The following is a 24,789-nucleotide window of genomic DNA, read 5'->3' as shown; positions in this document are numbered from 1 at the left end:
TCTCTCTTTTCCTATCTTTCTATCTCTCTATATCTATCTATCTATCTATTTATCTATCTATCTCAGTCTGGATGTCTTAGTCTCTGTCTTTTCCATAGTTTGGATAAGGGTTTGTCTACCTTGTTGATTTTTGCAATGAACCAAATATTTCCTTGATCCTCTGTTTTGTTCTCTTTGCTCTCTTTGTTTTAATTGATTTCAGCTCTCAATTTGATTATTTCTTGACATTTACTCTTCTTGGGTGTGATTACTTCTTTTTGTTCTAGAGATTTTATTTGCGCTGTTAAGTTTCTAGTATGAGATCACTCCTTATTTTTATTAAATAGACACTTAATGCTATGAACTTGGCTCTTTTCACCACTTTCATTGTATTCCGTGCCATGTTTGGGTATGGTGTGTATTAATTTCAATTGAACTCCACAAAGTCTTTAATTTCTTTATATCTGTCTTGACTCATTTTTTTCATTAAGTAGAGTGCTTTTCAGTTTTCATGTAAGCTTTCTGTTGTTTCTATTGTTGTTGATTTCCAGTTTAAATCCAGGGTGTTCTGATAGAATGTAGGAAGTTATTTCTAGTTTCTTGTATTATTTAAAATTTGTTTTATGCTCAAATGTGTGGCCATTTTTGGTGAAAAGTCCATGAGCTACAGGATAGAAGTTATATATTTTGTGTTTGGGCAAAATGTTATATAATATTTGTTAGGTTCAATTGGTTTATAGCAAATATTACCTCCAGTCTCTCCCTAATTAGCATTTTTTTGCTTGACCTCTCTTAGTAACAGTGAAACTCAAGTGTGTCAGGGTCAATATATGGTTTTAGCTGTAATAGTGTTTCTTTTATAAACTTGTGTGTCCTTTTGTTTGGGACATGTCTATTAAGAATTGAAATTTCATCTTGTTGGATTTTTCTCTTAATGAATATTTAGTTTACATCCCTATCTCTTTGGATTTGAAATCTATTTTATTAAATATTTAAATGGCTACATTGTTTGCTTCTTGGGTCCATTTGCTTGAAACATCCCTCTTCAATCCTTTATTCTGTGGTAATGTCTATCCTTGATGTTAAACTGTATTTCTTAAATGTAGCAGAAGGGTAGATGCTGTTTTCCCATCCATTCTGTTAATATGTGTCTTTTGAGGCAGGGATTGAGACAATTGATACTGAGAGATTATGGATGACCAATGATCATTGGTTCTTGTTATTTTTCATAATATAATAAGTCTGCCTTTGTTAATATTACTTGGTCTTGTCCTGTTGCATTTGCTACTACACTTTCTCTGCTTGGTCTTTGATTTTATGTGATAACAAGACTTTATTTTCTGTTCCAATATTTTTGGTGTTCTTTTTGCTTCCTGTACCTTTGTAGACATCTTATTCTTTAGATTAGAAAATTTTTCTTTTATGATTTTTATAGAAAACATTTTTGACCCTTTGAGCTTGGTGTCTCCTATATCCTCTCTATTAATCTTTCCTACCTATTAATCTTAAATTCTGTCTCTTCATAGTGTGCCAGATTTTCTGGGGGCTTTGTGTCATGAGGTTTCTTTGCCTGGTTTATCCATTTCTTCTATCATAACTGCAATCTTCAATGCCTGAGATTCTCTCTTTTGTCTTTTGTATTATTTTAGTGAAGCTTGCCTCTTGCAGTTCCTGTTCACATTATTACATTTTTCATTTCCCAATTTTCATCAGTTTGTTTTCTTTATTGATCCTATTTCCATTTTCAAGTCTTGATAAGTTTCATTCATTTCCCTTAATTGTTTGTCTTTTCTTGTATTTCTTTAAAAGATTTATTAGTTTCCTTCAATTGTGTTTTCATATTTACCTAGATTTCCTTAAGGGATTAATTTGACTTTTTTAAAGAGCCTGTATAATCTTGATTAGTCAATTTTAAGTATTTTTTTTTTGTCTTCTGCTGTGTTGGTACATCCAGAGCCTGCTATAGTAGGATAGTTTGGCTCTAATAGAGACATGTTTTCCTGGATATTGTTGGCTGTGTTTTTATACTAGCAATTCAGCATGTGATGTGGGATCTTTAATGATCTAGGGGCTGATTTCTGGATTTGTTTTCATTGGGAGGGTATATTGAAGCTGGTTTCTGTTTCCCTTTCTGAATTTTCAGACTGTGTGATGGCTGTGTGTTTGTCTGATGCCCTGGCCTGTTCAGATGGTGTATTAATAGAGAATACCTGCTGGTATTGGAGTGTGGCTACCTGGAAGGGGATGGGTGAAGGAATGTCAGAAGGGTACATCTTTTTCATCAGTTGGAGATGGGGACAGACAGGAAATAGAGACCACAACACAATTTACCTACACACTTGGTGATAAAGCTGTGGGGATTGAATGGCAGGACCAGTCTAGAGGTATGGGTCTGTCTTCAGCCTCCTTGTTGCGCTGGGAGGAAGTACCCTTTTGTGAGCAGGGAGTACCTGCTGGTGTAGGGGCTCAGATACAACCAAGAGTGTGCAGACAGAAGTTTAGGAGGGAATGATGCCCAGTATCCACAGGAGATACAGGGAAGGATAAGTCTGAAGGTGGTGCTCTGTTGCAGTGCCAGGGTCGAGAATGGGAGATTGTTTCTGGGAGAGCAGAGAGCGTGGAGAATATCTGTAAGCAGCCTATCTTGGTTTCAGGCAGTCTTAGCAGAAGCTTTAAGTGTCCCAATACACTGTGATGATTCTAACTGCTAATAAGGATTGAATGACATTGGATTTGTTTTGAGATTTTTAGTTTACTTCTAATTTTTGTTGTTGTTGTTCTTGTTATTTTGCAGAAAACAATAAGATTGAATAGACACATAGAAAATTAAAGACACTATTTTGTGTATTCTCAACTAAAAGAAAAAAGTATAGGAAGTATCATGAATGAATCAGTGAAGCACAATAGTTTCACTATTCTTGATCATATCCTGCTTCTACTCATCTGTCAATCAATACTTCCCAACATATGCTAACTCATGACAGATAAAAAGCAAATGTTTCTGGCTTTGCCATTAACTTTCATATAGTATCACTATCAAGTTGAATTCAATAAAAAATTACAACAGATGGAGGTTTCTCTTTGACTTTCACTAGACAGAAGTTCTGGTGTATGAAGACTGAACTTAAAGAGGTGACCTTAACATTCTGCTCTAGGAAAAGGGCAGCTAGCTGAGCACTTTCACAGCATCTTATTGTGTATCTAAATTGGGAATGCTACTTTTTCTCTTCATTGTTATTTATGGGGAATAGAAGAGTCAACTGCATCAACCTTCCCATTCTCAAAATTATCTCCCTAAAATTCATTAGCATATGTACGAGTAGATAGAGGAGTGTGTGTGTGTGTGTGTGTGTGTGTGTGTGTGTGTGTGTGTGTAGGCATGTAGTTACAGACTTTTCTCACTAGGTAAGTACTACATATGTGTGTGTGTGTATATATATATATATATATATATATATTCTTTATGTACATGTGTGCATGTGTGTGTATATTATTTATATATATTAATAGTGGCATTTTGTAAGGAGATGTATATCTGGAGTGTTCTTAGAACTTAAATCTTAAATATAACTCCAAATTTGTTGATGGTAGAGACAGTTTCCTACACTTGGCAGTAAATTTCTGGTTTCTCTTAAGCCCAATGCATCTCACAGTTGTACATGTTGTGATTTCTGATACCCTTCATAAATTGTTTTTAGACATTTCTTCTAAGTAAAACTCATGAAAACTTTACTGTGTATGATTTCCATTATAAAATTTTAAATTTCTATTTATATAAATCAGATAATCATACATACATTCTTTTAACACAAGATAGTGATTTTAAAACTGTACACCCCAAACATTGCCTAATATAATATTGTGTTCTCCATGCTATTTATTGGTATTCTCAATTTTATCAAAGGAATTACTAAAGAGATCTCATGAAATAATCATGTATTGATTTAAATGACATTTTATTAGTATTCTTGCTTGATTAATGTTTGCCTTGAATTTTTAATGACTTGAATTTTTATGTTTTAGATGAGTATTCACAAGTGGTTCGTATACTAGTTTGCTTTGGCATGTCATTTTACATTTGTCTTTGGCAGTACCTACTTTTATTTACATTTTTACATTTATTAATTCATTTATTGTTATTCTTGTGTGTGTGTGTATATATCTTCATATGACATGGCACACACATGTAGTCAGAGGATAGCTTTCAGAAGTCAGATCTCTCCTTCTACAATGATGTGGGTCCCAGGGATCACATCCAAGTTATTAGGTTTAGTAGCAAACACTTTTACTCATCAATCCATTTCCTTGGCCCTGTGAAATATTTGTTATTAATAGCAGATAGGTACCCCTAAACATGTCTTACACTGTAGACATGTTCAGCACAATTATTGAGATTATTTTTAAGCTGCTAAAAGCATATGGTCCTAAGGAGAAAAATTTCTCCTTAATACATTTTTATTTTTATTGAAAAGAATGCCATATGTGTTTGTCAAGACCTCTGAATTTTTTATTGTTGTCAAAAACTATACCATCTCAATTTTAAAAAATGATTGATATATGTTATCTAGAGGTAAACTATCAAATAATGCTGACAGTCGAAGAGATGTATTTTCTTATAGGTGCTTTTCTGCAGCACTTTGGTGTGATAGTCTGCTTCTGATGTTTTCTACCTATGATGATAAAACCCTAGTCTTAAAATACAGAAGATGTATTTTCTGTAATAAGCAGTGTGTTAATTCAATTGTTTTGGTATAAAGAGGATCTTTTGTTAGGTTGGGTAACTTAGAGATCACTTGCAATAAAGCTCTTTTTAATTCAAGTCTGTTGCTATCTAGCCTTTTGCACTGTTCCTTCACTAAAAACATCAGTGGTATTATGAATTTACATAATGAAATCTTTAAAATAGATGACTACAGTCTCATTTATTCCTTCTGAGAAATCGAAGTTGTGACAACCAACATCAAATCTAATCATATCATGTACTAAAACATTGTTTGAACTCATCGATGTGAAGACAAACGATCATACATTGTCCTCTTACGTAAACTACAGAGGAAGCAAACACCCTCACCATTATTTCTGACAAAGAGCAGAATATTAAAAAGAGCTTCAATCGTGGCCCAGCTTGGGTTTACAAAATTAATGAAGAACAAATGATGAGGTGATGTGTAAGCATGACATTGTCTCTGTGGGATGACCTTCGTTCCCCCTCAGTTAGCTAATGAGGATTTCTTTGCACTTTTTCTTGTAGAAGGACCTCAGGGCCTTGTGTCGTTATCAAGTGATCACAATGTCACTTCAGCTGGCAGAAATGTTTCATTTCTTGTCAGGAAAAGAAGTTTCCTTATGCCATCCAGAGCAAGCACAACAGAGGGGGCTGGCAATTGAGACCAGACATTTTAATCAGTAACCCAGCCAGTAAAGATATTTAGCCTGCTGGAGTGGTTCTGATTACAATATTTAAACTCTGCTTTGCCTGTCTTGGAGTTTAGGGTGCTTGCTATTGTGGAAGAAGACACATTTATATGTATCCAGAATGCTTCTCATTTGCCAAATATCATTATTTAGTTAGGAGAGGATTGACTTTTCCATCATGGGGATATACAGACAGCATATGCATACTTTGATCCCCAAAATGTGTAAACACAATCTCTGTAAGTCAATTTTACACATAAATTCTTTTGATCAGTAAAGAAGAGAAGGAATATGATATCTGTACAACTTTACCAAATACCAGAGTGATGTTTTTGTTCAATTTTCCAACAGCACATTGGAGCATATAACTGTATAAGAATAGTGAATGTAAAGTCTCTTGCAGCTGCTGTGACAGAGGCTAGGAAAACCTGAATATGTTTTGGAAGGCAGAATTGCCAAAAGTCACAATTCTAGCCCTTTGAAATGAGATATGTTTTAGTGTGCATGTAATTCTGCCCTCGTGTTCCTCATTTAACCACTAGACCCCCAGAAGTACGGATTTTATATAGGATCTTGTCAATATGAATTGATACACAAATAATTAATGTTATTAGTTGTTAATGTATAAGCTCACATAAGTTTCCATACAAGAAAATATTGTTTGTTGATTCACTTATATGTACTATTTACAATTAAATTCTATAATAGTTTCAGGCAAGAGGTCCCATCAGACAGCTCATAAATATTTGGCCTCAACTTCCGAAAGTAGTAGATCAGGCTATGACTGTAGGCGAGTATGCACAAAAACTCATTCGAACCTTCACAGAGGAGAGGCCCTTGGCCCTGTGAAGTTTCTATGTGCTATTGTAGGGGAATGCCAGGGCCAGTAAGCAAGAGGGAGTGGGGTGGTGAGCAGGGCGAGGGGTTGGAAACAGGTGTTTGTTTTAGTTCTTTTCTTTTATTTTTTTTTTGGAGGGGAACCTGGGAAAGGAGATATTGTAAATAAAGAAAACACTTAGTAATTTAAAAAAATCTCACTTGATACGCCTTGCTTAGTTCCCTCATTCGTGTCAACAGTGAATATATAGTGTGTCCCAGGTCCTAACAGCTGATTTAATGATGTACAGGTTGAGAAACAGCTTTGATATTTTATTTCATTGTTTGTGATTGGGTTAAGATTGAAGCTTATAGCTTTTAATTTTCTCAATTATCTCAAGAATTATAATAGTGTTGGTTTTGACCAAACCAAGAAAAATTATAACTCATACATATTAACCATATTACTCTTTTGCAGTGTTAAAAGTCTAACTCATGCATACATACAACTTGAGAATTAAACTTGAGAGTTCAACAACTGCCCTATGTGCCTAGGTCACCCAACTCAATATTTGTCCTTTTGTCTCAGCTTCTCATTGCTACTCTTCCAGATCCCAGAGGTTTTCTTTTTCTTTCTTTCTTTCTTTCTTTCTTTCTTTCTTTCTTTCTTTCTTTCTTTCTTTCTTTCTTTCTTTCTTTCATTTTTTTGCTATTTTCTTTTTTTTATTAGAAGTTTTCTTTATTTATAATATCTCCTTTCTCAGGTTCCCCTCCAAAAAAATAAAAAAACTAAAACAATCCCCTGTTCCCTCTCCCCTCCCCCTACTCATTCCCCTACACCCCCCACCCGCTTGCTGGCCCCAGAGTTCTCCTACACTGGGGCATAGAACCTTCACAGGGCCAAGGGCCTCTCTTCCCATTGATGACCGACTTGGCCATCCTCTGCTATACATATGCTGCTGAAGCCATGAGTCCCACCATGTGTACTCTTTGGTTGTAGTTTTAGTCCATGGGAGCTCTGAGGGTACTAGTTAGCTCATATTGTTGTTCATCCTAAGGGGCTACAAACCTTTCAGCTCCTTGGGTCCTTTCTCTACCTCCTTCATTGGGGACCCTGTACTCAGACCAATGGATGGTTGTGAGCCTCTACTTCTGTATTAGTTGGATACTGTCAGAGCCTCTCAGGAGACAGCTATATCAGGCTCCTGTCATCCTGCACTTGCTGGCATCCACAATAGCGTCTAGATTTGATGGCTGAATATGGGAAGGATTCCCAGGTGGAGCAATCTCTGAATTGTCCTTCCTTTAGTCTCTGCTCCATAGACTCTCCAACTCCTTCCATGGGAACGAAGTATTCACACTTTGGTCTTCCTTCTTTTTGAGTTTCTTGTGGTTTGTGGTTTGTACTTTGTATATTCCAATCTTCTGAGATAACATCCACTTATCAGAGAATGCATACCATATGTGTTCTTTTGTGGTTGGGTTACCTCACTCAAGATGATCTTTGACAAAGGAGCTAAAACCATCCAGTGGAAAAAAGACAGCATTTTCAACAAATGGTGCTGGCTCAACTGGCAGTTAGCATATAGAAGAATGAAAATTCATCCATTCCTATCTCATTGTACAAAGCTCAAGTTCAAGTGGATCAAGGACCTCCACATAAAACCAGATACACTGAAACTAATAGAAAAGAAGGTGGGGAAGAGCCTTGAGCATATAGGCACAGGGGAAATTTACCTGAACAGAACACCAATAACTTATGCTCTAAGATCAAGAATTGACAAAAGGCAAAGGACACTGTCAATAGAACAAAATGGCAAACAACAAATTGGGAAAAGATCTTTACCAATCCTATATCTGATAGAGGGCTAATATCCAATGTATACAAAGAACTCAAGAAGTTAGACTCTAGAGAACCAAATAACCCTATTAAAAAATGGGATACAGAACTAAACAAAGAATTCACAACTGAGGAATAACAAATTGCAGAGAAGCACCTAAAGAAATGTCCAACATCGTTAGTCATCAGGGAAATGCAAATCAAAACAACCCTGAGATTCCACCTCACACCAGTCAGAATGGCTAGAATAAAAAACTCAGGTGACAGCAGATGCTGGTGAAGTTGTGTAGAAAGAGGAGCACTCCTTCATTGCTGGTGGGACTGCAGGCGGGTACAACTACTCTGGAAATCAGTTTGGTGGATCCTTGGGAAATTGGACATAGTACTACCAGGGGACCCAGCTATACCACTCCTGGGCATACACCCAGAAGATGCTCCAACATGTAATAAGGACATATGCTCCACTATGTTCATAGCAGCCTTATTTATAATAGGCAGAAATTGGAAACAACCCAGATGTCCCTCAACAGAGGAATGGAAACAAAATGTGGTACATCTACACAATGGAGTACTACTCAACTATTAAAAAGAATGAATTTATGAAATTCTTGGGGAAATGGATGGATTTGGAGAATATTATCTTGAGTGAGGTAACCCAGATGTGTTCTAATGGGATTTTACTTAAACGACAAACTAAGCAGTATTCAATTCACAGGTCTAACCACCTTCAATCTCAGGTCTTAGCTTCTCATCTTCATTATCCACTGCATGGGACAGGTACCAGGAAATAAAGTCTATCTTCTATACCAGAACTTACTAAAGGCTGCCTTGTTACCCTGTCCTAATCTTGTTCACTATGAATTTCCCATGCTTTTACACAGGAGTCACAACTGGATTATTTCCCTGAGTTCTACTCTTCCCCTCATCTCAGTAGTGAATTCCATCCTTTAGCTTTTCTCTTTTCTGCCACATAGAACATGGTTTCTTCTTGAGAGCAGGGACATGGGCTTTCATTTGAGCAACAATTGCTTCCTGATATATTGGCTTTAATATACTCCAGAATTTACAATTATATTTTAAAATACTGCTTACTTTTATAAATAACTATGATGAAAATTAATTTGACATGTAAAAACATACATTGAACATTTTATATAATGAGCCTTTACAATAGTCATGTTGTCTTAAAAAAGAAAATCAAACAAACATATACTTTCATATAGATGTTTAAAAACTATTTATATCTTGGTTTACTTATTTAAATTAATACTTATACTCTATTTGAGCCATGCACTAAATGTATTTATAGGTAGATAGCAAGAAATTACTACTGTCTTTTCATTCACTTAATTTTCATCCAATACATCCTTGTATCATGCATTGCTATCAGCATTGAGTTATAATAATAATAAAGCACAGTGTAGAGAAAGACAATGGGAAAATAAAATACTATATTTTGTTATAAAATAGGAAGTCATATTGAAAGAAATTCAACATCAAAATTGATATATCTTGTGGAAAATTAGGGTTAAGACAGACCAAATAGTTCATACTGGGAGAATATAATTTTTGGATATAAACTTGAAGTCAGGGGAAAAGCTTTAAGGATATTTGAGGGTAAAGCACTTTATCTAGATGATGATCAACAAGTACAGAAACCATGAATAAGAAATACTGACTTAAAGGGGCCTGGGATGCGAGGTGGAGAAGGAGATACTATGAAGTGGGAAGATGCCAAGAGAAGTGGGAGATAAGAGGCAGAGGGAAATGGGCAGGGGAAGGAGGATCTGTGGGACTAGAAAGAAGCATGTGAAAATAGGAAGCCTTTGAAGATATAGATGGATACATTTTCCATATCACTCAATATTCTCTTGATCATACAATGCAGATGCTTAAGGGTGATAGCTGAAAAGCCAACAAGACACCTCAAATAATCTCTGCAGTGAGAAAGAACATGCTGTCTTGAGTAGTTGGCTTGAGAAGAGTGTAGTAAAATGCTCATATTATTTAGAAGGAAATGTGAAACAATGGCCATTTGTGTACAGCCTGTGCCACAATATAAGTTTATACATTTATGGCTCAGTATGTAATATTTTTGCAACTCTTTATACTAGGTAATCTTTATATAAACAAGAGTAAAACTTGGTCATTATGTAAATAAAATGTTTAAAAATGCCATATTTTGCTCATCTTTCTATGCCTGATTTATGTACTTTAATATAATATCCTCAGATATTTGTTAGTATAAATAATATGGGTTTCTGCCTTACTCCTTTTTTGTTATTTAATGATATTATGTATTTATTATATATTTTCTTTATTCTTCCATTAATAGACAAATGTTGCCTTAGTATATGTATGTATGTATGAATGCATACATTTATGTATTTCATATGCTTGTGTATTAGGGGTTACATTTCTGTGTTCAGGTAAGCACTCATGTGTATGTGAGTGCAGAAGCCAGTGTACAACCTTGGGTGTGTCTTATTTCTCAAGACCCTCATACCTTGTTTTTGTTCATCCTTACATTTAGGACTTCATGCTCACTAAGTAGATTAGCCTGGGTGGTCAATGAACTCAAGAGATCTGTATGTTTCTGCTTCCCCAACACTGGACTTCCAAACATGTGCTGCCAAACCCAGGTCTATATGTGGGTGCAGAGGATTGAATTCAAGTCCTGGTTGTAGAGCAAGTATTTTACTAATTGAGCCATTATCCCACCTCTTATCTTAGCTCTTTTTATAGTATGTTCATATCTCTATTTTATTAATTTTATTTTATCTGGATTGAATGTCTAGAACTATATGCATGCAGTGTATGACAAAATAGCACTGAAAATTTAAACCTGGAATAATGGCTTTATTCTTCTTTAGAATAATAATATTGTGGAGAGGATGTGGCTAGACAAAGCTCAGTTTTAGATGTATTCAGTCTGCTATACCTAACAGGAGATACTTCAGTGGATAGAATCATTGTGTAGATTGTACTGAAATACCCTAAATAACTGATATACTTAGGAAGTTGACCAATGAGAACCATAAAAATACATGCAATACTTAAAGAGCAACTATGCACCATTCTGATCAAAATATGATCATAAAGTGAGCATATATGGAGCTAGTATGTATACCATGAAATCACATTCATAGTATGGAGTTGCCCAAAAGTAAAGCTATTCTTTGTGTATATCCATTAGCTGTGCATTCAACTTTAGAAAATAGACTACCAAGGTTTAAATGAGAAGTCTGCTGTTAGTGCATATCAGACAGCATATGTGTACACATTGTAATACGTACATCTTAAAGGACAGGGGCTTTCTATAGTGCTGTGCCCTCTAAAGATAAACATACTTAGGGGCTATTCTCTACTTTGAATTGACTATAAAATAGCTGTGTCACCTCCAGCTATGATGCCCTAAAATGAAAGAAAATATTTAAAGAGATGTTCCATTTTCTTTCTTCTTTTTAAAAAAAATATGTTTTTTTTTTAATTTTTTTTCAACTTTTTTACTAGATATTTTCTTTATTTACATTTTAAATGATATCTTCTTTCCCAGTTTACCCTCCAAAAAACCAACAAGCCTGTTCACTCCGCCGACCCCTGCTCACAAGCCCACGCTCTCCACCTTCCTGGCCTGGCATTTCCCTACACTGGGGCATAGAACCTTCACAGGACCAAGGGCCTCTCCTCCCATATATGCAGTTGGAACCATGAGTCCTATGATGTGTACTCTTTGGTTGGTGATTTAGTCCCTGAGAGCTCTGAGAGTACTAGTTAGTTCTTATTTTTGCTTGTCCTAATGGACTGCAAACCCTTCAGCTCCTTGGGTCCTTTCTCAAGTTCCTTCATTGGGGATCCTGTACTCAGTCCAATGGATGGCTGTGAGCCTCTACTTCTGGATTAGTCAGGCATTGTCAGAGCCTCTCAGGAGACAGCTATATCAGGCCCCTGTCAGCCAGTACTTGCTGGCATCCACAATAGTGTCTGGGTTTGGTCATTGAATATGGGAAAGATTCCCAGGTGGAGCATTCTCTGTATGATCCTTCCTTCAGTCTCTGCTTCATACTTTGTCTCTGAAACTCCTTCCATGGGTAGTTTGTTCCCCCTTCTAAGAAGGATCGAAGTATCCACATTTGGCCTTCCTTCTTCTTGAGTTTTTTGTGGTTTGTGGGTTGTTCTTCGTGTATTCCATAATTCTGGGCTAATATCCACTCATCAGTGAGTGCATACCAAGTGTGTTCTTTTGTGATTGGGTTACCTCACTCAGGAAAAGAAAAATGTTCTTATACAATACACTCATAGTGTATAACTCAAGAGGTATAACACAGTATCAAATGACTTCCCTTAGCATTGAGTTAGAATCTTAGTAGTTGAAGATTAAGAGGACTGTACTGTAGATATGCTGAGCTTTTTGGCCAATATCCACTTATCAGTGAGTTCATAGCATGTCGTTCTTTTGTGACTGGGTTACCTCACTCAGGATTATATTTTCTAGTTCCATACATTTGCCTGCAAATTTCATGAAGTCATTGTTTTTAATAGCTGAGAAGTACTTCATAGTATAATTGTACCACATTTTCTGTATCCATTCCTCTTTTGACAGACATCTCAGTTGTTTCCAGCTTCTGGCTATTTTAAATAAGGCTGCTATAAACATAGTAGAGCATGTGTCCTTGTTATATGTTAGAGTATCTTTTGAGTATATTCCCAGGAGTGGTATAGTTCGGTCTTCAGGTAGAACTATTTCCAATTTTCTGAGGAACTACTGGATTGGTTTCCGAAGTGGTTGTACCAGCTTTCAATCCCACCAGCAATGGAGTTTTCCTCTTTCTTCACATCCTCACCAGCATCTGATATCACCATGCTTTATTTAACTTAGCAATTCTGAATGGTGTAAGACGGAATCTCAGGGTTGTTTTGATACACATTTCCACAATGACTAATGATGTTGAACATTCATTTAAGTGCTCTCTGTTACTTGAGATTCCTCAGTTGAGAATTCTCTGTTTAGCTCTGTACCCCAATATTAAATAGGGTTATTTGGTTCTGTGGAGTTTAACTTCTTGAGTTCTTTATATATTTGTATGTTAGACATTTATTGGATGTAGGGTTGGTAAAGATTTTTCCCAATCTGTGAGTTACATTTTTGACCTATTGATGGTTTTCCTTGCCTTACAGAAGCTTTTCAGTTTTATGAGGTTCCATTTGTCAATTGTTGATCTCAGACAATGAGCCAGTGATGTTTCATTCAGGAAATTTTCTCCTGTGCCAATGTGTTCAAGGTTCTTTTCTACTTTCTCTTCTATTAGATTCAGCATATCTAGTTTTATGTGGAGGTGCTTTATCTACTTAGATTTAAGCTTTATACAAGGAGATAACAATTTCTATGATATAACCCACAACCATAAGGATTTTAAGAAGGAAGACTGAGGAAAAGAGGAGGTGGGCAGAATCAGGTATTGGAAGGGATAAGAGAGAAATACAGAGGGTCAGGAAATTGAATAGAAACATGTAGCACTGGGAAATAGGGAACTAGGGATAGCCACTGGAAAATCCCAGACTCTAGGGAAGAAAGAGGATCTTAGGATCCAACAGGGATGACTTTAGCCAAAGTATTCAACAAAGGGTGATAGGACCTGTAGAGACTACCTACAGTAGGGGGGTAGAGCCCCCAGTTGAGGGATGGGGCCACCCATGCAACTCAAAATTTTAATGAAAAAATGTTCCTCTCCAAAGTAAAGGCAAGGAAAAAAGTGGAACCGAGACTGAAGTAAAGGCAAACCAGAGACCACTCCACCTAGGAAACCATCTCATCTACAGACACCAAATCCTCACACTATTACTGACATCAAGAAGCGCTTGTTTACAGGAGCCTGGTATGGCTGTTCTCTGAGAGGTTCTACCAGCACCAGGCCAATACAGATGCAGATACAGACAACTATTGGACTGAGCCAGGGAAAGCAGGGGAAGGACTAAAGGAGCTGAAGGGGATTGCAACTCCATAGGATGAACTATATTAGCTAACTGGACCACCCAGAGCTCCCAGGGACTAAACCACCATCCAAAGAGTATATATAGAGGGAGCCATGGCTCCAGATACATATGTAGTAGAGGATGACCTTATCTGACATCATTAGGAGGTCAGGCTTTTGGTCCTGTGGAGCTTTGATGCTCCAGCATAGGTAGATGCTAAATCAGTGAGGAGGGAGTGGGTAGTAGGTGGAGCAGCACCCTCACAGAGGCAAAGGAGGGGGGTAAAAAGGGGGATTGGATTAAGGTTTATGGAGGGGTAATTGGGAAGGGTAATATTATTTGAATTGTTAAAAAATAAAATGACTAATAAAAAATACAAAAAACAAAGACTAAGAGGACATCTTGGAATGATTGAGAATGAGAATTCTTGTGTGGTATTACAACAAACCATTCTCCAGGGGTATCTATGCATGGAAACACTGTGTATTCTACCTCTGATAAAAATAACTGAACCCAATTTTTAACTTCAATAAACACCAGGCAGAAACCTTTAATTTTTTCATTTATTCTCACGTAACAGGATCACTGATAGGTGCTTTCTTTATAATATAGTTTACTTGTTTTATGGAACAATTTGTCTTTATTAGCATTTGAATTGATTGTGGGTATGTGATATGAAGTCTACCAATATTATTCTACCATATAGCCTTATAGTATCCCATTTCATTCTTTTTATGTTTGAAAAATATTTTGAGTTCATGGATCCTTTGCCTGTTTGTGTGCTTTTATATAATGCTCATACCTAGTAAATGGGGTCACCAGAATAGTGTGACAGATACTCTATAGATGGTTGTGAGATGCCATATACTCTAGAAGTACCTATAGAAGTACTAGGCACTTCTAGGTGCACACATACTCTAGAAGACCAGCATGTGCTCTTAACCCTGATTCATCTTTTTTCTGCACAGTGTATAAATTTTACATGAGTTACAATCATTCTGTGTGTAAATGCTATGTTATACGGACATGAGTACTAAAGAAAATAGGAACATATGATGAAATATTATTCATATAATAAACTGTCATTTAAAATGGGAGTTACTTAAGTTTGTGTGAAGGTACATGTGTTTGTATATCCACACATGTGAACTTGGGTATGCATCTATACACTTTGGTGGTTGATATCAAGTGTTGTCTCAATTTCTCTTCACTTTGTATTTGAGATAGGTTGTCATTGAACTTGCAGAACCTCATTTCATGTATGTTCTCTGAGCTTCTATCATCTGCTTTTCCCTGTCTCTGATTTTGGAGCTAAATGCCATAGAGTCTGAGGGTTTTTTAACATTGGTGTACATGATCTAAACTTAGTGCATGAGCCTGTAGGGTTCTTTACTGACTTTGCCAATCTTAGTTACATTTATTTTTGAATTATCTTTTAAAACAAACAGAAGTGTACCAAAATTAAACTGACAGTTTCCAAATCACAAAATGATATAGTAAATCCAAGGTTGGCTATGTGTTGCTGTGGCTATCGGAGAATATATCTCGTATCCATTTCTTTTCTGGGCCAACTACTATGATATATACATTAATATCCTGCTACTGAAGAGTAAAAGAAAGTACAAGTAACTTAAAAAAACAACAACCTTACAGTGTGTAGTACCTTTTGACTCAAAATACCGATTAGAAAAGACCATTTGGATTAATGCATTAAAGAGTCAGTATCTAGCATTGTTCTTAGTCAAAAAACAAAACAAAAAAAAAAAAACACATTTAAATGGCCAGGTAAAATTTTGTATGTTTTGTTTTCTAAGTGTTAACTACCATCAAATCCCATTGTGTTACTCTCACACATCACTTAAATAAAATTTAAGAATAAAGATTTCAGCTCAGTCAAGAACCATTGTAGGAAAGCACTGGTGGTTTTAAGTTTAAGCAAAGAAACTGGAGCATCAAAGAATAAGGAGAAGAATATCTCAAAGCTAAACATAAAATCTATTGAGACCATCTGGTACGTAAGTGGTGTAATAATAGTAAATTAAGTGCTAATTAATCTCCAGAACAGTTCATTGAGTCTAGAGTCATTCTTCAGTCATCTGAAAGTCAAATGTGAAAGTCTAAATTAAAGCTGGATCTGCAAACAGTCCTATAAAAGCTAGGTTTTTATTTTCCTGCTTTACCAACTGGTAGATTATAGTCAACTCAGAAGCCTAAGCAAGGGCCTGCACTGTGGTTTAGAGACTCCTGCTTGCTGAGGCTAGGGAGTGAGTGCTGTGTACGCCAAATTATTCTAATCTCCTGTTTAATAAGAATAGAAGGGACAGTTGAACAACAACAACAACAACAAAACATAGTCATTTGTGAATTATTTTACAATCATGCTTTTGTAAACATATAAATTACCTTTACAGTAATTATTATTTTAACATAATAAAGTTACTAGAGTACTCTTTTAATATTCCATCTTTTTAAAGTCATATTTGATTCTTCTGTTTGTGTTCTTTACAACACACTATAATTTATAATTATTTATTTGTATTTCATTGTTCTTCCTCATAAGTGAGTCAAGAATATGTGTTATCTACCAGATATTAAGATACATATGTCTGCTATATATTAATTTTATAGTCCTTTAGGGGATGAATTAATACAAAAGTAACAGATGAGCAAGCATATGGTTTGTTAAATTATGTTTATATTAATTACATCCAGATCACATTTAAATAAAGGGTCAGTGTCATGTAAATTGGAAATTCCAAATTAACACGTTTTAGTAGTGAGAGGTGAGAGGTATTATTACCAATGTGAACAGCAGTATGACATGGCATGAAACAAACCAAGCTAATTACCAAAACGTAAAATCACAGCACTGCAGAAGAAAGCAGCATGTTTGGAAAGTGTGGTTCAAGCTCCCATGAAACCTTTAACATATGCTCACAATTGTGACAGGCCATGATAGAAGTGAAATTATTTCTTCACTTACAATATTCAATACCACTGAAAATATGTGGACTCCAGAAAATACAGACTCAATTAAAATATATACATCCCTGCATCTCATGCTATTTGAAAGCATTTGGATTCCTAACAAATAAATCAAGGAAAATGAATTTAATGTTTTACTAACCATTTTACTATTATTATTATTCTTTAATCTTTTTTTACAGTCCAGTTGTTATCCCCATCTCAGACCACCTTCTGACTGTTCCTAATCCCATTGCTTCTCTGCCATCTCCAAGAGGGTGTCCTTACCCCTCAACCCCCACACCACCAGACCTCCCCACTCCCTGGGTCCGTAGAGACTACTTCTGCTGAAGCATTATCTCATTGGAAATACACTAAATTGATCAATTATATTTTCTAAACATTGCAACCTCTTACATTTGAAGATAAGCCTGTCAATAGAAGATGGTGTGGCTTTTATTGGATCTTTTTACTATCATTCATCAGTTAAGTAATTAAATAAATTCCACCTCTTATAATTTCAAATGTATAGGACCTTCTAATACCATGATGTATAGAGTAAAATGTTCTATGGCATGTTTCCTATCAAATATATCATTTATGGTGTTTACTATAAATGCCATAGCCTTTGTAATGCTTAATAAACATTGTAAATAATGATATTATCTTCTGAAACATCATTTTTAGAAGTTGAAGGTGACACAATAAAGTCTACACAGATGATTTATTTATTTATTATTCACTTTACATCCCAATTACTGTCCTCATTACAGATCTCTCTCTCACAGTCTCTCCCTTCATACCCCTTTCCCTTCTCCTGTGAGAGAGTTGTGTCCCACCTATGTATCTCCTTCCCCCAGCACATCAAGTCTCTTATGCATATGATCTTAAGTATAACAGCTTTAAAACATACTTGCACCATAATTGTGTAGCATATAATCTATATCTAGTGTTTTTCTGGGTATCTATTGAAAATACTATATTAATCTTTAATCCATTTGCCTATTGATATTTTACCATTTCATGCTTGTAACACATTCTAATCCTCTACTGTAATCTGAAGCATAGTTGGACAACCTTGTACTTTAACATGTTCTTAGACAAGACAGCCCCCTTTGTCATAGTCACATCAGTATTACAGAACATGTTCAGCTTTTCTCAGGATTGTCAAGTGTGTTTTCCCATGTTCTCATTACGTTCTAGTGGGTTCCAGATATGAAAGTAGGAGATACTAAGAAATTCATTTATCAAGTAGAAGTTAACTTTCAAATCACTAGCAAAGATTCTTGCAGTTGGATCATAGGAGAGTATTATATAAAGTACTTCACTAGACAACTTACTAAATGTGGAGAATTGTGATCATTTGCTAAGTTTCAAGGAATGAAGAAACAATACACTACTTTAGAAATGATAAAATTTAAGAAGCAAGAATGAATTAACAAATCTATATTACTAAAAATGTCATGTCTTTTCTCTCAGGTTGGCAAGATATAGAATTGCCTGTGAAGCATCCCTGATTGTGTCTAGAAGCACTTTTCCAGAGAGGAAAGGTTCAACTTGAATGTGGACTGTATGATTTCCAGGGCTGGCATCACAGATAGACCAATGGGGAGAAAGCAAGTGAAAGCAAAAGGAATCTGAGCTTTTCTCTTAGTGTTCTTACTGACTGGGATGCTATATGACCAAATATCTCATGCTCCTCACACAGTTAGACACTTTGCAGTTATGCCTCATTTATGATGAGGGTCTCAAGTGGTGATGTAAAATAAACCCATCATTTCAATAGCTTTCTTTTATCAGATATTGTCTTAGTTAGGGTTTTACTGTTTGAAACAGACACCATGACCAAGGCAACTTATAAGGACAATATTTAATTTTGGGGCTAGCTTAAAGGTTCAAAGTGTCAGTCCATTATCATCAAGGCAAGAGCATAGTGGCATTCATGCAGGCACAATGCAGGAGCTAAGAGAAGGCTGGACAAGGTCAAAGGTCATAAAGTCATGCCCACAGCAACATACTTCTGCCAACAAGGCCACACCTACTCTAAAAAGATCACACCTCCACATAGTGCCACTCCCTGAGCCAAGCATATTCAAACCACACCAGATGTTGTATGATATCAATGAAGAAGGAAACTAGCGCAGGCTCCAGCTAAGTAGTGACTGTAAGATTTGCATCAGTTGACCTGATGAAGGGTTATAAGAATGGTAGGAGAGAAACTCACTAGAAGGTAAGACCACCATAGAAAATATTTGAGAAATGTATGCACCAAAAGCAGATTCTGAGATTCTCTGGCCATTGTATGCTCTCTACTCTGTGGTTGATGAGGTCAGTCATTTTGCTCTCTCCTGAGATCCCTTATGTAATGGACTGTCTTGCAGCAGAGTCAAGAGAACTAAGCCAGGGAACCTGAGAAATTAAAACAGGAAGTTTTAGTTCAGTTCATGGTTTATGACTGGTGAGGTTTTCTAAAATCTTTGTGGGTAGAGGGAGATTCAATTTCGAGATCCCACAAAATAAGGAAGCAACTGAGCACTGAATCATGGCCTCAGTCCCATAGAGACTAGGGCCACACATTTCTTGAAAGAGATACGAGGTTATCTGCCATCATGCAGTGGTCATTTAGCTTGGGGTTTTTGGAATACCACTTACCATGAGAGAGGAGTTATCTGTGACTGAATTTTGCTGTTCTTGGGACTTTTTCCTTCACTGGGTTGCCTTATCCAGCTTTGATGAAGGTTTGTACATGGTCTTATTATAACATGTTAATTATGCTCAGTTGATGTCCCTGTGTGACCTGCTCTTTTCTGAAGGAAAATAGAGAAGCAGTATACCTGGATGAAGAGAGGGGTTGTGTTGGGTGTAGTGGACGAAGGCGAAAATGCAGTCAGGATGTCGTGAATGACAGGAGAACACATTGGAAAAAATAATGCATGAGCTATCCTATTAGGCTTTATGAAAGAAATTCAAGTAGAATTTGTAACGTCTTCCTATGCCTTTGGAGTACAAGGAATGATACTCTACTAGTAGGTGACTAAAACATTTGGAAAATAAGCATATGCTATAGGTATGTGCATTGGTTGCTTGATAAATTATCCAGATGGAATATGGGGCTATCATCTTTTGATTTCTTTCCATTCTGGTGGGTTCATCCTTTTGATATTGGGACATGATGTTGTCATCTTTGAAAATTCATGCTAAGAAGTTACAAATTTACTTACTACTGTATTAAAAAGTCAGAGAAGAAAAAAGTTATTAAAAATATCTGACTATGTATTGGTCACCAATCACCAGCATCCTAGGTTCATGTGGCCCTTGGACAGTGAGAGAAAGACATGAATGGTATGCAGTGTGACTGGGAATAACCTTTACCCCCTATAAGTAAAATGTATAATCAATAAATTATTATTGGATGAAATAAATTTAAAAGCATATCTTGCTTTCTGTCATTAAAATCTTCTTTCCCTGATCAAAACTGACAACAATTCCTTTAGACCATGTTATAAAAACGATCTTGAGTTAGTATTGCAACCCAGATGGTATTTTGCTTTGTTTCAGTATTGTTTTTTGATGTAATAATTGCATATTTCTTTAATTAAGCCCAGCCCATGTTTTCAAAAGAAAACTTTTAAAGAGGAAAATGTTAACAATTTTAACATGTAGTTAAAACTTCAGGTGAATTCTGTTTAGCACTGAAAATTTTGCTAGTATTACAAAAATTTTAAATAATATTATCTTTCATTTGACTTGGCCTTTTGAAATTATTTTTCTCCAGGAATTTAGTCAGATTGCAGCAGCTTGGTACTAGTGTAACTTATCTGAAATAAAAAAGAAATTTGTGACATTTTCTAATGTCATTTCAAATTTTTCCTACTTATGTACTTTTATATACATTACCTCTTGCACACTACTGTCAGGAAAAGGGTGGTTTTACCCTAAGGCTGGAAAGCCAAGCAAAGCCAACAGGTTTTTTTTTTTTCAATTACTTTAAAAATTTTGATGACATAACATTTTGGATCAAATTGTGCATGCCCTAAAAGTTTTTTTGCTACTATACAAAACTTCTATATTGTTCTATTCTTGTGTTTTAAATGCATTCCTTTCATGCTCCAGTCATAGAATATTACATGATTAGTCACTTAAACATGATTCAAATATATGTATTTTTCTATAATGAGATATGAGTAATAAAGTTATACAGAGGTTAGCATTCATATTATTTTGTAGAGCAAATCACAACTACATATTTTAAAAAACATTTTAGCAGTCTATGCATTATCTAATTTTGCTAGTAATATTTATTTTATTATTTTTATCTTGCACTTAACCTTGCCTTTTGAGAATTTTGAGAATCTTGTTTTTTGCTGTGTACTTATAAAGTTTCTATCTGAAATTAAGAGGACCAGTTTTTTTACCATTACTATTAAAATGCGTGTGTGTGTGTGTGTGTGTGTGTGTGTGTGTGTGTGTGTGATTTGTCTGCTGTCACAGTATGGGTGTTTGCATAACTTTTCACAAGTGTGGAGATCAGAGGACAATTTATAAGAATCAGTTCTGTCCTTCCACTATGTGGGTATCAAGGACCGAATTAAGTTGTCAGGCTTAGCAGCAAGAGCTTTTACCAGCTGATTAATGCCACTGTCCCAAAATAACAATTTTAGAAATAAATTTTATAGACAAATCATACACTTGTGGCATTCTAAACAAGTAGCATTTCCATAATAAGAACCTAAGCTATCATCAAATTTTGCAGACAAAAAAAAGGAATAGTGATTCTAATTTCCAGTATTTTTCTGAATCTAGAAATATTTTTATGATAATATTAGCTATCAGGATATAGTGACAATATAGGGGCTAATATATTCACAAGTTGTTTTAGCTTCAAATCTCTTGACCTCTGATAAACTAGGTATATGGTGTAATTTTAATTTTGAGTATCATCCTAAGCATGTATGGAAACAGTTTTTTTGATGATATGACAATTCTGGAATAGTTGGTATCTTTAGATGGAAGAGCTTTGGGCTACATGTGAGATGGCCCAAAAGTAGAAATTGAGACTTATCTGCTGTTCTTTGCTCTCCTTATCCTGAATAATTTCTTCGAGGTGTCATATACTCCCTGATTAATGGAATTCCTTGATACAGAATCAAGAAAACTGGAATAATTAATATAGACTAGAACTTTTAAAGCTCTAAGCCAAAGAAAACCTTTTAGCTTCATATTTGACTATACAAGGTAATTTGTTATAACTCACAGTGAAGTGGAACTTAAATGTCTGGGAAATTACTGCTGTTGCAACCTTGTTTGAAATCCTTCAGCTTAACAAACCATTGGACTATAACCTCAGTAAAAAAATAATATATTGAACATTATCATCATCATGATCATGATCATCCATGTATGTTGGATAGAAGAAATGTAAACACTTAATAAAGTGTTTGCCTCAGAGCACATGTTTATTAAATAACAAATCCTGTTGTTGGAGAAACAAAACCATGTAATCCCTGTAATTCACTGGACAGAGAGTGTATTCTATTTGGTGAGATACAAAGAGCTCTAATAGAATTCTCATCTATCTCACTTTTCTCTCTGTTGCTATGATCAAATACTTGACCAAAATTAATTTAGAGAATGAAGAGTTCATTTCATATTAAGTTTCATCATTGGATGGAATTCAGGACACCAATTAAGACAGAAACATGGATCAGAACTCATGGAAGAATGGCTCTTTCAGTCTCATGCTCAGCTAGCTTTCTTATACACCTCAGGACTCATGCCAAGGGATTTGTGTCACCTCATGGACTGGGTCCTCTTCCTTAACAGTCAAGACAGTTCCTCATTGGCATGACCACAATGCAACCTGATAAAAGGGATTTATCAATTGAGATGATGATATTTTCTTCTTCTTCTTCTTCTTCTTCTTCTTCTTCTTCTTCTTCTTCTTCTTCTTCTTCTTCTTCTTCTTCTCCTTCTCCTTCTCCTTATTCTTATTCTTATTCTTATTCTTATTCTTATTCTTATTCTTATTATTATTGTGATTTCAAGTTGACCATTAATGTTAATTAGGACTTTACCTGAAAAATAAAGATAGATAGCATCTTAAGAATGGCAACTGATTTGATCCTTTGGTTTCTCTATGAAAAGTGCACAACTTGTAGGTGATATTCACCACAAACTTGTACATATACACATAAATATCCACATAAACCAAAACTGGGAAAAAAAGTGAAAGTATATTGTGTATCGATTATGAGATGCTATAATGTGAATGTTATGCATTTTTAGGGATAGAAACTGTATTTATGTAGAAACAATAGTGGAAGCCAAGTATTTTCTGAGTATTTGAAGGAGAGAATGCAAATATTTTGCTTATTTACATTCCACTGTCATCATTGTCCTTAATCTGGACTCTCATGGCAGATTTCAAAGTACCTCCAAACACACAGAGTTTTATGACCATGTTGTTTTCATCTTAAAGATTTTGAAATTAAAATATAATTACTTCACTTCACTGTTTCCTTTCCTGTCTCCAAACCGTACAATGTTGCTCTTACTGTCCTCCAATATTTTCCATGTTCCACATTCACTCTCTATAAAATCAATGGCCCCTTTGTTATTATTGTTCTGTGCATCACATACACACATGCATATACATACAAACACACATATACATGAATGTATAAATAAATAAATATAACATGTTGAGTCCATTAATGTGTTTTGTGTGTATATATGATTTCAAGACTGATAACTTTATATTAGGTAGCCATTTAGGGAGCTCAACCTTGAGAGAGGCGAATTCTCCTTCTGTCAGATCCATTAATTACCTGTAGGTGTTTGTCTAAGGATGGAATCCTACAAAATCCCCTAGTCCTGCTTTAGCATGTCTATTAACACTATCATTGTTCAGACACTATAAGCAATTATATTGTTCACTTATTATGGGTGTAGCTTCTCTATCATTTCTAGAGAATAAATCACCAGAGATTTCCTGATCTCACAATCTTCTGTTTCCTCTTCCAATTAGAAAATTGGGAAAACTTGTAGCATATGACCACAGATGCCTGATGTCATATAATTATAGAGGAACTGACTTGGAAGAGTTTCTAAAATCTGATTACTCAGTAATTTACTCTCACCTAATTTAGGACTGAAAAGTCTGGCTGGAACAACAGAATCATACATCCTTATCAATTTTTATTCATATACACTCAGAGTATATATAGCTATATATATCTATATCTATATCTATGTCTATGTCTATATCTACATCTATATACTATATATAGTATATATAAATACAATGTTTATACTAGCTGGTATTATTAAAGAAAATAATGTTTACTCCTTGAAGTCAAGGATTTATCTGAACAAGAGATATGGTTTGGTGGTTAAAAGCTTGTTAACTTTCTGACTTTTTAAGTGCTCTTCCATAGGACCTGGATTCTGTCCCCAGTTTCTTTATCTGGAAGACCCTATCCAAGAGTTTCAATGCCTTCCTCCATTCTCCACATATGCCTACACACATGAGTATGTAAGGCACACATGCTTACAGACACATAAAAATTAATAATAAAGTCAACTTTGTAACGGTCACACATTCATTTTCCTTTCAGTCTATTTACTAACTTTTCTCCTTATTCATATAATCATATATAGAAAGTAGATAAGGTAATAGCTGAGTGCATATTGAAGGTGAATGTTCAGAAACTTTATTTCAATGAATCTAAAATATGAGACAACTACAGTAATTATATTCTCATATAAATGGCCCTGAATGGTAACTATAAATAGTCATAAGA

Source organism: Mastomys coucha, unplaced genomic scaffold (assembly GCF_008632895.1).
Source record: "Mastomys coucha isolate ucsf_1 unplaced genomic scaffold, UCSF_Mcou_1 pScaffold5, whole genome shotgun sequence".
Lineage (NCBI taxonomy): Eukaryota > Metazoa > Chordata > Mammalia > Rodentia > Muridae > Mastomys > Mastomys coucha.
Note: the sequence above shows the minus strand (reverse complement) of the source record.